General features: G+C 38.9%; 1 pseudogene; it reads right to left on the bottom strand.

The window, feature by feature from the left end:
* Positions 1 to 3,645: 3,645 nt before the first annotated feature.
* LOC115427541 (noelin-2-like) overlaps positions 3,646 to 15,920 on the bottom strand; it is a 100,738-nt pseudogene continuing 88,463 nt past the window's right edge.

The following is a 15,920-nucleotide window of genomic DNA, read 5'->3' as shown; positions in this document are numbered from 1 at the left end:
TTGTTCTCTTTTTGTGGAAGGAGAACCCCGATGAGTTGGGGAATTCAACAAAAATACACAAGCTAGGGCGGTTTGTGTATTTTCTCTGCCTACATGTGAATATAATATACAGTATATACAACTCTGGAAAAAAATTAGACCACTGCAAATTGCTCTGAAATCAGCATGTGTGCATGTATGACAGCCATTCCATTCCTGTGTCTGTTGAATTCCAACACAAGCACACCTTATTCTACTGAATAAACACCTGATCCATGCCTTATTTAAGAAGGAGAAGTATAAACGCCACTACTGTGGACATCACTATCTTCTTGTAGGACTAGCTGGGTGGCAAAAACAGTGCTATTAGAACTGCACAAGCAATTGGAATCAAAAAAATAACTCTTGAAAACTACTGGACTTCTGCTCTGACAGTGTTCCCAAACTGTGAGGACTGGCTTTTCTATCAGGACAATGTTCCCTGCCTCAGCTAGGTCAATAAAGGAGTGGATGACGGACCACCAGATGAAGACCCTGTCATGGCCAGTCCAATCTCCAGACCTGAACCCACTTTGAAAACATCTGGAGGAAGATGGATGGTCACAAGCCATCAAACATTGCTGAGCTTCTTGAATTTTGATGCCAGGAGCTGCATAAAGTCATCCAACAGCAATAGAGGAGAGCCAAGACACGTGAAAGCTGTCATTGAAAATCAGGATTATTCCACCAAATACTGATGTCTGAACTTTTCCTAAGTTACGACATTGGTATTGTGTTGTTTCGAAATGAATGTGAACTGGTTTTCTTTGCATTATTTGAGGTCTGAAAACACCTGAATCTTTTTGTTATTTTGACCATGTGTCGTGTTCTGCAAATACATGCTCTAAATAAGAATATTTTCATTTGGAATTTGGGAGAAATGTTGTTGGTAGTTTAGAGAATAAAACAAAAATGTTCATTTTACTCAAACACATACCTATAAATGGTAAAATCAGAGAAAGTGATCATTTTGCAGTGGTCTCTTTTTTTCAGAGCTGTACATATGATGTGTATGCAGATAGTATTAGAACTACAATATTCATACAAACTGGAGCAATTTCATATATTAACATACATGTAAACTTGTATACATTAACAAATTGCAGTATGGGTATTTCATATGTGTTTATTTATATGTACATAACAATAAATCCATTCTTAATAAGTCTTACCTGGTGACATCACACATGCTGTAGGGTCACATATGACATATATTATACTGAACAAAAATATAAACGCACCACTTTTGTTTTTGCTCCCATTTTTCATGAGCTGAACTCAAAGATCTAAAACTTTTTCTGTGTACACACAAGGTTTATTTCTCTCAAATATTGTTCACAAATCTGTCTAAATTTGTGTTAGTGAACACTTCTTCTTTGCTGAGATAATCCATCCACCTCACAGGTGTGGCATATCAAGATGCTGATTAGACAGCAGGATTATTGCACAGGTGTGCCTTAGGCTGGCCACAATAAAAGGCCACTCCAAAATGTGCAGTTTTATCACACAGCACAATACCACAGATGTCACAAGTTTTGAGGGAATATGCAATTGGCATGCTGACTTCAGGAATCTCCACCAGAGCTTTTGCCTGTGAATTGAATGTTCATTTCTCTACCATAAGCCATCTCCAAAGCTGTTTCAGAGAATTCATGAAGAAGACTGCGCGAGGAAAATGGTGGTCACACCAAATACTGACTGGTTTTCTGACCCCCCTGGACCACCCAATACAGTAAAAGTGCACATTTTAGAGTGGCCTTTTATTGTGGCCAGCCTAAGTCACACCTGTGCAATAATCATACTGTCTAATCAGCATCTTGATATGCCACACCTGTGAGGTGGATGGATTATCTCAGCAAAGGACAAAGGAGAAGTGCTCACTAACACAGATTTAGACAAATTTATGAACAATATTTGAGAGAAATAGGCCTTTTGTGTACATAGAAAAAGTTTTAGATCTTTGAGTTCAGCTCATGAAAAATGGGAGCAAAAACAAAAGTGGTGCGTTTATATTTTTGTTCAGTGTACAATTTTGTTTGACTGTTTCCTCCCTTCTCTTAATCCGATGTTTTGATTTTTCTTAAATGCCATAAAATTGTTTATTTTGTATCTTATATTTTCCCATGTTGTGGTCTCTATATGATTTGTCTTTGCAGCCGCAATACAATAAAAACGTACTAATGTAAACTGTAAGTCACTATTTGTAGGCTCCAACATTTTAGCATTCAGCAGAAAGAAACAACCCTATCACCAAAAGTTAAAGCAGTGACAAGTGGCAAAAAATACATCATGGTATAGAACAGTAGAGAATACTAATTTGTAGAGGTTTGTCAAATTTCAAGTCATGTGGACACATGGGGAGGGTGGCTGTTGAAATTGTGATTTTTCTTCTAATGTCAGTTACTGCACCACCTTTAGGTTAATTGGGATCATCTTCACCTCTAGTTACCATGCTAAGTATTCCTGTCTGGCTGGAGGTCAACCTATAGTTGATTTTTTTTAAAGGCTAATCTAAAACCAGGAAAAACCCGGTTGATCCAGAGCTAAAAACAGGATCACCTGGTCAGAAGAATAAATGAGTAGAGCAGCCTTACATATACAAATCACCATGGCACAGAGTTTGGTTAATACTTCAATAGATCACAACTAAACTGAAATTTTAATCACCATGTTTTGAGCAAGACCTTTATGAAGGATGCCACTTGAACAGAAATGCAAATCTAAAAGGCTTTGTTGGAAGTTTTTTTTTTAATATACTGAGCAACATGAAAATTGCACTAAAGCATGTGAATACACATGAATACAGCTGGATTTTTTAGGCTCAGGCTGTGAGTTTACAAACACAATCCACTGCTCGAACCCCAGACCTTTGTGTATTTGATTGCATATTGCATACTGATATTGATAACTACACAAAATTAAAAAAAAAAAAAAAATCAACCCTTTGACACCAAAGTAATCAGTTTTTTCATTTGTAATTTAGTTTGTGGACAAATAGCCACGACAGACTTTATTTGTAGAGCACATTCAGCTAAACATACGTCAAATGTTGAGTTAATCAGATTCTATGTGTGGGGGATCAGCCTTTCCAAATTATCTTAAATAAAACACCACCATGGTTTTTCTTCAGTTTCTCCAGTTTCCCTGCCATTAAAAACAAGTACACATAGGTGCATTCTTCTGTAAGTAGCCTTGACCAAGGTACTAATGTGGATCTGGAATTGGTCCCCGAGTGCCTTCAGTGGCAGCTCACTGCTCCTAATTGGCTAAGTGCTAATGCTAATCACTAATGCAAATGCTAAGTGTTGTGCGTATTAGCATAAACTCAGACGCTGAATTTCCCTGTGGGGATAATGAAGTGAATTAACCTTAAACCTTTAATTTGGCTCATTCCAGCTCATTGTAAATTAATCTGTGGTAAATTGAGCTGTGGCAGAAACCAAACAATAATAAGTGCAAACCTAATATAATTCAATAGCTTCATGACTTAAACCCTAATAAGCTTAGCTGATTCACTGTATGTTCATTTTCCACACACCTCTGTATTTGTCCACACATACATGCAGATGTACAGTCACCTCTCTGCATTCTGGGCTCTGAAACAGAAAAGACAAAGGAGTCGTGGAGAAGTTTGACAATAAGTTTTATTGAATGAACAACCATGCTGACTGAATACTTCCACGATTACATCACAAACCTGCAAAACAAATCTCCATCAGGGCCGGCGTCCGCTTGTGTTGAAATTCAGTTCACGGGCTGCATTTTTTTTTTTTTTTGACAATTTGCCCTCAACTTCCAAAAATCACTTTAGAGACACGAGTGGAATGAAACGCAACAGAATATGTATGAGCTCACGCTGTCTGACTTCCTTCTTTCTATCAGCGTCCCTTTTGCTGAGGCAATTCATTTTTGACTCGGCCGTGATGAATACTCTTGTCTGTGACCTTTAGACCCGTGCTTGACAACGTGTATTGTGTCTCGTTATGAGCTCAGTGAGCTCCCACAGTCTAGAAGTCATTCAAACACAGACAAAATTTATGTTCCTTCTGACGTGAATGACCATTGGGTGGATGTGCATGTGTATGTGTGGCATAAACTGAACAACTCTTTACCATCCTACAGCTTCTTTTATATCAGCTACATGTCGATCTAGCCATCACTCCGAATGACATGGAACAGTGTGACGTTGTAGATGACCTGGTGGCCGTTGTTCCAGGTGTATAACGCTCTTTCTCGGGGTTGTAGTCCATCATGCTGATGTGGGAGTACTGGTTGTGGAAGGGGATGTCGGTGTACTCATATGTGGAGGTGTTAGTGTGGTAGGCGAAGTGGACCTTAGCTCCAGCGAGGTGAGAGTTGGTGACGTAGAGGGTCCCGCAGATCATGAAGGCCTCACCTGCACTGCGTTTAGGAAATCCAGTGTCCCAGCTCTGGAGCACATCAAGAGAACGAGGGTCCAGACGGCTCACCTGGAAACAAACAGGAGCAGTTACTCTTAATTCCAGAAGAAAAAAAAAAGACAAAGAAAAAGTATAATTACAGTTTCAACTTTTACTACACGGGTTCTAAAATGCACTGTGGTATAAAAGCAAAAAGTAGGCCATTCCTAGCAGCTGTATGTGTCAAACATTACCCTGCTTTTCCACTAATGGCTCCGTTTTGCACTACATTCCACTGCAGGTATCTGCCTGTTAAGTCATGACGTCACCTCCTACAGTCGGGTCCAAACCTGTTTATTCCTCTGTCCTCAATCTGCTGCAGTACTGTGAGTCTGAGTCCATCAAACACACAGAGTTGTCATTCTACCACTTCGCATGTGATGACAGAGCAGAAGAAATGGATGAAGTAGATAAGTAAAGTTACAAGTCATAAAAAACATTTGCATTAAACAAAAAATAAATCTGCATCTGCCAAACCAGATCTTTATGGATTACTGTGATACTGAATAAGGTATTCATGAGATGTTTCACATCTTCACACTGTGTGTTTTATTTGTCAGTCTTTTATTTGTGCTGTCCAGTTCAGGTAAAGGTGAATAAACTACACAGATCAGTATGTTAGACAATAACTGGTGTCTTATTAAAGAGAGACGTAATAGTAAACACACATACAAACTGTGCTGACAGTTCTATTTCAGCACTTTACACTTATTTTTCAGCACAGTACAGTTTTCATCCAGATTCTACCCAGATGTATTTATACTCCTAATTTATAGAGTACAGTGTATAGTGTTTGCTGTTATGTTATGTTTGTCTTTACTCATGCTTGCTATGATATTATATTATATTGTAATTGAATGTGTGCCATGCTGCTGCTATACTGTAATTTCCCAGTTTGGGAAAAATAAAGTACATATTTATCTTATCTTTTTTATCCATCTCTCTCTCTCTCTCTCTCTCTCTCTCTCTCTCTCTCTCTCTCTCTCTCTCTCTCTCTCTCTCTATCTATCTATCTATCTATCTATCTATCTATCTATCTATCTATCTATCTATCTATCTATCTATCTATCCATCCATCCATCCATCCATCCATCCATCCATCCATCCATCCATCCATCCATTGGTGGAAGATGAAAGTTCTCATTTGAGAGATTTCCTCCTAGCTTGACTTGGTGTGCTTCATTGCAATATGACATACATACATACTGACACCACGATGTTTCTGGGTTGACACATCTGCGCTCCGCATTTTGCATCTTTAATATTGCTTTGGGGTTACTATTGATGCAGTCATGGCCAAACATTTTGATACAAATTTTGTTTTTGCAAGCTGTGCTGCATCAATTTTTTTTTTTTTCCCTCACATTTTTGGTATACACTGAAGAACACTAATGAGTATTTTATAAGTTTCATTTTAAAACTTGTTCTGTAATAGACCATAGAATGTAATGGTAGCCATTACCATTGGTGGAGAAGCAGTGTAACTGAACCCCACATCATTATTAAAACAATGAACATTAACCTCACTCCAATGTGTAGATCAGTTTTCAACGTCAGCAACAGAATGCAAAACATCACAATTCCACTTTTTTTCTGTTGCACTTGTGGTGTGTGATATGCACTGATTGATACACCAAGTGATTGCTTTTCAGTGTGTTATTGTTCAGTCCATTTACGCTGAAATCAGTCTTAATGATGATACAATGCAAAATTATGCAAAACAAGAGCCACTAGAGGCTGTCATATGCCCCGGGACCTCACTTGTTAGTAATGAGAGCTCAGTTTCTAGTTTGCTCATTAACAGTGGAGTTGAGTAGATTATGAGTAGTTTAGGGGGAAAAAAGTGACTTGGTTTTCAAGTGCTGCTGCAACAATTACATGATAACAAACGGAATGACAGATGGAAAGCACAGAAAATAGCAAAAGGGACAACGCCAGCACTTACATTTTTAAAAAAAATCACCCACCATTATATTGTGAGTGAATAAAAATCGATAACTTCTCCTTATATAAGCTGAAAAAGCTTAGAACCTTATTATGCTCTGCTTAATTACATTGTTTATTCCAGTATTTTTGAAAACTGTCATTTTTATTTTATTTCAGTGTTCAATAAGATGGACGCTGGATTGTATTAACACGGTACCTGTCTGTACAGATGTAGATTTACAGATCATCAAATTTTAACACCACATTTTACCATGGCAACTCTAAATGTTAATTAAGGGTTTTATGAAAGCTGCATTCACAAAAAGTGTAATTGATTATCATGAACAGAATATGTGATGTTCGCTACTAAATGTGAGAAGGATATTGTTTTTAAATAACTTCCTCGGTTTTTTGTTTTTCATTCACAGTCACTTCCTACATTAGAGATGTGTCGGCAGGTTGTGAATTATACCATGGTGCACAGATTACCTCAGTTTTTTACAGGCAGAAAGGAGAGATGCATAATTTTTAAGCAGTTGATTTGGCTTTTATTTCTGATTCAAGGTGATATTTGAAGTAGTTCTACTGTCAAATCATTAAAAATGGCAAAAAATTACATATGATAGAGCTCTGAAGTAGTGATAAAAATAGAAGCCATTATTTTCTCCGCTGGACACAGGTGTAAATGAAAAGAATGGAGTTTGATGCTGAAATGTCAGCGTTTCTTCTACATGGTTGAGTTTGATTCTGAGGTTTATGAAGGTATTAAGTTATAATGGGATGTTATTATCTTTGCTAAGTTGCTGTTTTTTGATCCACAGTTCAGACTAAACTGTGACAGTTCTGACCGTGTTTGTTCGATTCCAAACAGATGTTAGTGCAGCTACTGACTACACAAACCATACAGAAAAAAGTAGGTGATTTGTGGTTTTACTGTGGCTGTTTTCAGTCTAAACACAGAGTTAAGCTAACAGAGCTATAATGTAAACTATCAGCTGATGCAGCACATGGGGATTATAAGACACTTATTTTGACTGATGGAGTGTAATACCACATGCAGAGCTTTAGGCTTCGTCAGGTTGTGGAGGTGTAGCGTTAATTCAGTGGTAGCTTTAATAGCCGTGAGTGTGTTTTTGGATGCAACTTTCCCCCTCCTATTGACTTTGGAATATCAATGCTACATATAAAACCATTGCACAAATATAAATACCATATTAGATTGAAAACAGCAATAAAACCCCATCATGTATGATGAGCTCCAGAAAGAAATGTTAGGCAAAGGCTTTGACAGACGAGACTGTAAGAGTCTGAAACAACAGGATGTGTTTCAGACCAGTGGTTTGGTTCAGTTCGGGGGGCATCATTTGTCTGTAAGTTCACTGTCTTCTTATCTATCGGCTCCTGAATCAACCGTTCAGGTGAAGAAGAATCTGTATTTTGTCAGTAGGTTCACACCTGTAAACATGCACCACACTGAAATTTGTCCTCTGCCTTTAACCCATCACTAGATCATGCATGCATGCATCATACACTGCATACTAGGAGCAGTGGGCCTGCCATATCAGGTGCCCAGAGAGCAAATGGGAGGTTAAGTGCCTTGCTCAAGGGCACATCAGCCAACAAATCTCCACCACTCCAGGGAATTGAACCGTTGACCCATCGGTCATAAGTCAACTCTCTGGCGACTCCAGCCATCTAGGCCACGGGTGCCCCATGTGTTATGTCATTGTATGAATTATTCCTTTTAACAGTCACACCATTAATGATGAACCATTTTAATTTTCACATTCCTTTTGCTGGTTTTCAGTTAATTTGGTTAAAGTTTGCTTTAGCTGTTAGATGTAAACCTGTCTCACATTGCAATTGTGTTTACTATTTATTCCCATTCATAGCTGGCATTGAACAGACCTGTATAAACCTAGGATTATCATGTGTTTGCATGATTAGATCACAGCTCCAGAATGTGTCTCCAGTCATCACTTCTGATCAGATCTCACTTCTTGGCTCTATATGCAGATGAACAGGCTCATCTAACAGCCTAAGCCATCGGGCAAGGATTCATTTCATGCAGCCTTTTGTTTATGCAACACAAACTGTCAGGTTTAACACTAGCTTTGTAATGTTCCACTGTAAATTCATTTCAGTGTGTGTCTTAAAGGCCACCGGCCTGTTCCTCAGTTTGGTACACTTTAAACATTGATATGATAACTTCAGCCTTTCCATTAGGTTTTTATTGGCTCTCGGTCATGCTGTTTACTATAATGTAGACTGGGTCTTCAACAGGTACAGTCCAGTACCCTTTGGGCTCCATCTGGTTTGTTTGAACTGTATTATATTCCCTCAGTGGGAGTAAAAAAGTGGCAGAGCTTTGTTCTGGTGTGTTCAGGCATCACTACACATATGGAACATTTATGTCTCTGTAGGCAAATGAAGAATTTCAAATATCTTTCAACATGATAATATGACATGATGTACTGTAGCTTACGTAGAGGATGTCTGTAGAGTATTCCTTCAGTGTGGCCTAGGACACATTTGCAATGCGTCACCAATGTGGCTTTAGAGCTGTCAACTTCTGATTACATCATGAAAAACACATCATAGTGCCAGGTCTGAACAGAGCCAGTGTTATCACACATCACAGACTCGCCTTGTATTGTGGAGCTCCACTAGAAAGAAGCCAAACATTCTCAAAAGCAACTTGTCTCACACAAAACAATCTGCCAGTGGGATAAGTGCTTGGCTGGAAAATTAGAATAAAAGCCTAACCACTGACAGACCAAAATGGACCTTAAAACTAAAAATAAAGTTGTGCTTATTACAAGCGACAAAAACAGTTAATTAGGACAACTACAACTACTCTTAAAGTGAATAGTTGTAGAAGTGACCCACTTTAAAATAAGAAAAATAACCATGTTCCTCTGCTGGGATATTACGTAAACCAGTGTCTAAAGGGGACATATTGTTAATATAAGTTATTTTTATTTCTTTTTTGCTTTATAAAACATGTCTGGGCCTTCTGAGAATAATATTATAAAATTCTCACGTACCGGGGAACAGTACAAAACTAATTTTCGGATAACTAGCCAAGAAACGATCTGTTTGGATTTCTGTATATTTGTGATTTTACAATTTTCCAGTGTTTACCCTCAGACCTCCTGGACTAACAGAGCCATCCTCTCATCCTGGCATCATTTTCTGTGACAGGAAGGTAACTCATTTTACTCAAAAGTACAGACACAGAAACAGCGGATTTGGAACAAGACTGAAAACCAGGACAACACGGACATGTTGAATATATGATCTATACAGTGTTCTGAGCTGAAATGTAACTATTGTTGAGAAAGGTATATCCCTTTTATATGTTAATACTTATATAAACTGCCCAGCCAAAAAACATTACATTTATGAAATGTGATTGGACCATCTTTAGCTTTGATTATGGGACATTGCTATGGCATTATTCATGTCATGCAACACCCATACAGAATCTCCCAACTTTTATTTCAGTCCATAGTCGCATTAATCATTTGCCAAGATCTTGTATGAATGATGGGAGACTCAGACCACTGTTGTAAAGTCTTCTCAGTCACATCCCAAAGATTCTCAATGGGGTTCAAGCCTGGACTCTGTGGTGTCCAAGCCATGCGTGTAAATGATGTCTGATGCTCCATCAACCTTTTACCCTGATGAATCCTGTTGTGATGTTGGAATATGTCTGTAGTCGCTTTTCCATTGGACATCTGTGCAAAACTTTACTGATATTTACTAAATGTCGAAAAAACAGAAGTGCGTAATGTCGGTTTTCCATTAACTCACAAATGCGATTTGTGTATTCATTATCGTGAGATGACATGAGAAGTCATTCCATAAACACAACGACGAACGTAAATATGGTGTTGATTTACAGATATATTCATTATTATTATATATTACCCCTCTATCTCGTACTAAATTAAAAAAAATGATTGGGTTTCCTGGTGTGTCCACACATAACGCGACATGTTTCTTCTTCTTCTTCTCTTGTTGTAACGTACGTCAACATCCGTTTTTTTAATTCACCTGACTCTAGCTGTAAAAAAATCTCTTTCCATCGCAGTTTTGCATGATATACCATTTGCGCTACGTCCAAAAAACCACCTCTTGCCAGTGCAAAAACTTTTAATTGTAAAAATGAGACTTTTGGCGAAATTGTCATTTTTCCATTAGGTAAATTTTTATGCACCAGTTTTATTTGCGCAATTTGAGGGTCAATGGAAAAGCGACTTGTGTCATCCCACTGATGTTCAGACCAGGTCATTCAGTATATTCAGCTGACCTCCTTTTTTTGGACAGCACAGGATTGTACTGTAGGCACTAGGCATGATGGGTAATCACTTCATCACTCTGGAACAGGGTCAGTCTGGACTCATCAGACCTCATGACTTTTTCCATTGAAACATCTTTATGCTCTCAAACTGATGGTTGTTTAAGAAATGAGAGGCTCCTCACTGCATCAGTAAAATGGTTCAAGAACTTACTGCAGCTGAAACATATTAATCACTGCAGTATTTATCCAGTGGAAGGATCTGAATTACCTACCAGACAGGTGTTTTTTCCTGGACAGTGTTTATTAACTTAACTGTTACATTTCCTTAACATGAAATATTAAAGCTTTTTTCCTTTCTTGAAATCCATATTTTGCAGTGAATGGCTCAGAGGTCAACACACAGTCAGTGCAATTGTGTGTATAAAACACACATAGCTAAAATGGTCCTTCAACCTAAAAGTCCACACCTCCCTTCACCATGATAGCTGATATGGGGCTGTTGTAGAAAGCTCAACTGATTAAAACAGAAGCACATCTGTTCTGTGATGTGCCTGTGAACAACTTATCTGACAGGTTTTGGCACACGGTATAAAACAACTCCTCATGCTAATGATCCCGTGTAAAGATGACATTTATCAGAAACTTGTTCTGATGTTCACTCCTGAGCTTGTTGATTTGGGCACTCATTCACACTGTTTTGTTTTTTTAAATTGAGAGAGGTTGCTTTTCCTTAGAAACTCTTAGATTAAAGTGCTTCCCACTGAGTTGTATTTCATTGACTTGTCGATCAAACTTGCTTGCAAGTTGGCTTCCTTTCCACCTGCTCTTGTAGGTAGAGGTGTGTGACAAGTGTATTGTATGACAGAAAATTAGCTGCATATTGTATATTAAAGTCATATCTGGGAAAATGTATGCTTTTCATCATGATAGATTACATTATTCAAAGCGTCAGTCTCTGTCAGCTTTAATGGGTTTTTAAAAACCGTAGGTGTTTTCGACTTCAGCAAACCTGCTGACAGCAGAATGTGTAAGTGGAAGAAATAAATCAGCTGGTTGAAAAAGTGTCTCCATTTTACATCATTAATCATAAAACCTTTTTTGTTGCATTTATGAGAAGGAGCGCTATAAGTGACGTGCATATTGTACCATTATGTTTCCTGCGTTGGGGATGGAGGTGTAGACGGCCCAGAGGCCCATTTCATCGGCCATGAGGTCAATGTCAGAGGAGCCCCCCCAGCTGTAGGGGAAGGTGTTGTTGTATCCCGCTCCACTCAAGCTGCGCTGAAGCAACACACTGCGGGAACGGAAATGGTACTGCACCTGAAAAGACAAACACAAATACACAAATGAGGTGGGAGCTCAGTGGGCACTGGGCTTTAATGGTTGTATGTCTCAAACTTTGGAACATGTGGCCGTTAGAGATCAGGCCTCTTCACTGTCTGTCTTTAAATCTCATTGAAAAACACACTTCGATGGTAGAAGAACAAAACCATCTATTCAAAATTTTTTAAGAAAATGTCAAATATCTTGTTTTCTTGCAGAGTGCTTTTTGTAAAAAATGTCCCTCTATCTCACTGGCATGTTCTATCAAAAATCGGGCAGCCATGTCTCAGGTAGAGCAGGTCGTCCAATAACCAAAGGGTTGGCAGTTTGAATCCCGGTCTGCCCTAGTTATGTGCTGTTGTGTCCTTGGGCAAGACACTTCACCCACCTTGCCTCCAGTACTGCCACTCACACTGGTGTATGAATGTGTGTGAATGTTTGGTGGTGGTCCAAGGGGCCGTTGGTGTGTATTAACAGCCATGCTTCCGTCAGCCTGCTCCAGGGCAGCTGTGGCTACAAACGTAGTTTACCACCACAAGAGTGAGAATATGTGAGTGAATGAATAATGGATCCACTGTACATGCTTTGAGTATGTGTTAATAGAAAAGTGCTATACAAATCTAATCCATTGTAAGAATCAATAACCAGTTGAATTTGCCAGGTTGTCAGATTCTGCCACTATGTTTGAGTCTTGTGGTTTTGATGCAGGAGATCAATCTGCCAATAGAAGTGGGTGGTACTTTCACTGGAGGAGACCTCAACTAATTAAATGAAAGTCCATATGTGACTTCCTATCAGTGCTCAATAGTAACTATACTGATATCTGTAACCATTTCCACGTTGTAAACCATCAACATATGGCCAATTATATGTAAAGGCAAATTTTTAATATTTCAAAAATCCATCAAAAATTCAAAAATCTAAAATCAAAATTTCTTCCTTCTTACAAGACATTGTCCCGAGGAAGCTACATATAAAATTTACAAAGAATCCAACTACTGGTTTCATCAGAGAATATGTTTGGTGAAATTACTAACAAAGACGACGCCAGACACAGCACCTTCACAATAGCTCATGGCCTATCGGCCGATAAGCTACAAACAGACATAAACAAACTTTATTTGTCAAATTTACATTGTACAGTGCTGATGAGAATTAACTTTTTGCTGTATTGGCTTCCAGCAATGGAAAGATTCTGTCATGACAGAGAATGAACGGATTGAAACGCACGGTGCTGAAGGAGTAAAGGTGATTTATTAAACAAAAAGGATAAACGTGAACATGAAAACTTAAGGCTGCTGTTGATGGTCTTCTGTGCAGACTTCACAACTCTTTGTAGGGCCTCTCTGTCTGCAGCTGAGCAGCTGCCACACCACAGTGATGCAGGAGGTAAGGATACTTTCCACCACAGCCCAGTGGAAGGCTGTTAGGACAGACCTGTACAGTCCAACCTGCTTCGGTCTCTGGAGGAGGAAGAGGCATTGGTGGTCCTTCTTTACAAGACAGGAAGTGTTCTTGTTCCAGGTGAGACAATCTGTGATGTGGACTCCCAGGTATCTGAAATCAGAAGCCACTTCGACAGCCACACCTCCAATGAAGAGTAGGCTCTTAGTGGTACTATAGTCAACAGTCATCTCCTTTGTCTTCTGAGTGTTGAGGCAGTGGTTGTTGTTTCTGGACTAACCTTGGAGAAGCTTCACTTCCTGTCTGTAGTCCTCCTTGCTGTGATCAGAGACCAGTCCCACCATAGTTGTGTCGTCTGGAAACTTGACAGTATGAGAGCTCGGGTGCCTGGGAGAGCAGTCATATGTCAAGAGTGAGAACAACAGGGGACTTAAATAACATCCATGGAGGGAGCCGGTGTTTAGGGTGATGGTGGAGGATGTGAGGTTAGGGATTCTGACTGACTGGGGTCTGTTAGTCAGGAAATCCAGGACCCAGTTGCATATGGAAGGGCTAAGACCCAGTGTTAGCAGTTTGTTGATGAGGGTCTATGGGATCATAGAATTGAAGGCCAAGGAGAAATCCAAGAACAGCATCCTCATGTAAGAGCCTCTGTTCTCCAGGTGAGGGTCTGGTGAGTAACAGAGGCAGTGGTGTCAGATGTGGAGAGATATCCCCTGTAGGTGTACTGGTGAGGGTCTGCAGTGGGGTCCGTGTTGTCTTTAATATGTGACATCACCAGCTGCTCAAACATAAAAGAGCAGTAGTGTTCTACATAAAAGAATTTTTATAAAATTACAAATACAAAAATATAAAAATACTACATAAGGAGAAAAATAAATATCTTAAAAAATATACTGAAAATGTACACACACATGTATTTTATGAAAATTTCACAGCATATCATAGTGTAACAGTGTATTAGTATTTGTTTAGTTTATCTTTTTTCTCTGAACAAACATTTTCTCAATAAAGTGCCTTTTTCAGAAAGGAGGGTTTTTTTGGGGGGTATTGACTTGTTTTCGTTTAACACTGTGAATTATTGCCGAGTGTATCTTTTTGTCTTGTTTGCACTATGTTTTATGAATTTTATTCTTCTTAACATTTTATTGTTTTTCTAGATATTTCATTGATTTTTGCACTGTTATATTAAATTAATACATGTATTAAATAAACTGGAGAGGCTTAGATTGGAAATATCAGTCATTTTTCTCATGATACTGTTGAAATATGATGTTGTCCTTAAACATTTGGAGAGATGATGATATGAGGCCGTGCTCTCATTTTAAGCTTCAGTGTGTGTCCTGGACTTTCCCATTTTCACTGGTAGTGCATAAGGATTGTTTTAATTATTCTTTAACTTTGTGTGATCATTTTGCTGGGTTGCCAACTTGGCTCGCAAGAGACAGATGCTTTCAGAAGCTTCATTGATTGTATGTAATTAGTGGACAGACAAATGATGGTGTCACCCATTGGAGTCTGGACTATTTTGAAACCAGTTTTTTGCATTTTGGCCACAGCCATATCAAACTTTTGGAACCAGAAGTGACAGAATAGTTGGCATTGTGACGGACTGAGGGGTCATGGATGAGCTAATGCTAAATGCAAGCTGACTTACATGGTAGATCAGTAAACCTAAGCTAACATTGCTTAACATTGTACCCAGTGGTATAGTGGTCCCTGGAGAAGTGAGTATACCCTCAATTTTTGCCTTTTTTTAAGCAGTCCAGAAAAACACATTTTAGAAACAGTGACATGTAAGACTACTCTATTTAATTTACCCAAAATCTGTCAGTAGTATTTGCTCACTATTATAAAATTATCATGACTTGATCAGGAGCAGTTTGTAGGTATTACTGGTCACACAAGTAGCTGCATGAATTTCAAATGACTCATTTGGAAACCACCTTAAAGCTTACCTCAGAATTATGTATTCTGTGAAAGTAGGTTCTCATGATACGTGCCACTCACTTGAAAGACATTTATTCTGCCTTTCTCATTCACATTTCCAATAATTGTGCATCTTTCAACGAGATGTGCAGTGACCTGTCAATCAACTGGGGTGGCACTGGCACCTGATGTGTCCAATCAGGATCCAGACGTGGCCAGCGCTAGTTAGCAATATTTCCCTCAGCATGACCCACCCTACTCTGCCTCTGATTGGCTCATCAGTCCTCATGCCTAAAGTTAACCAACCTAATCAGTGAAGGCCACTGTACTAGTACTAGCCAATCAGAGGCAGAGGAGGGCGGGTCATGGTTTCACTATCCTCGGGGAAATAATTGGCAATTTCTTATGTTTATGTTTATGTTTACGCATTTGGCAGACGCTTTTTTCCAAAGCGACTTACAGGGGAAAACCAATTAAATCACTCAATCAATCAAATTTTATTTATATAGCGCCAGATCACAAAAAAGTTATCTCTTGACATTTTATATATAGAGTTGGTCAAAACCAGACTCTAA

The sequence above is a fragment of the Sphaeramia orbicularis genome, chromosome 1 (genome assembly GCF_902148855.1).
Source record: "Sphaeramia orbicularis chromosome 1, fSphaOr1.1, whole genome shotgun sequence".
In the NCBI taxonomy this organism is placed as follows: Eukaryota; Metazoa; Chordata; class Actinopteri; order Kurtiformes; family Apogonidae; genus Sphaeramia; species Sphaeramia orbicularis.
The sequence above is the reverse complement of the archived record's forward strand: the minus strand, read 5'-3'. Positions and strand labels throughout refer to the sequence as shown.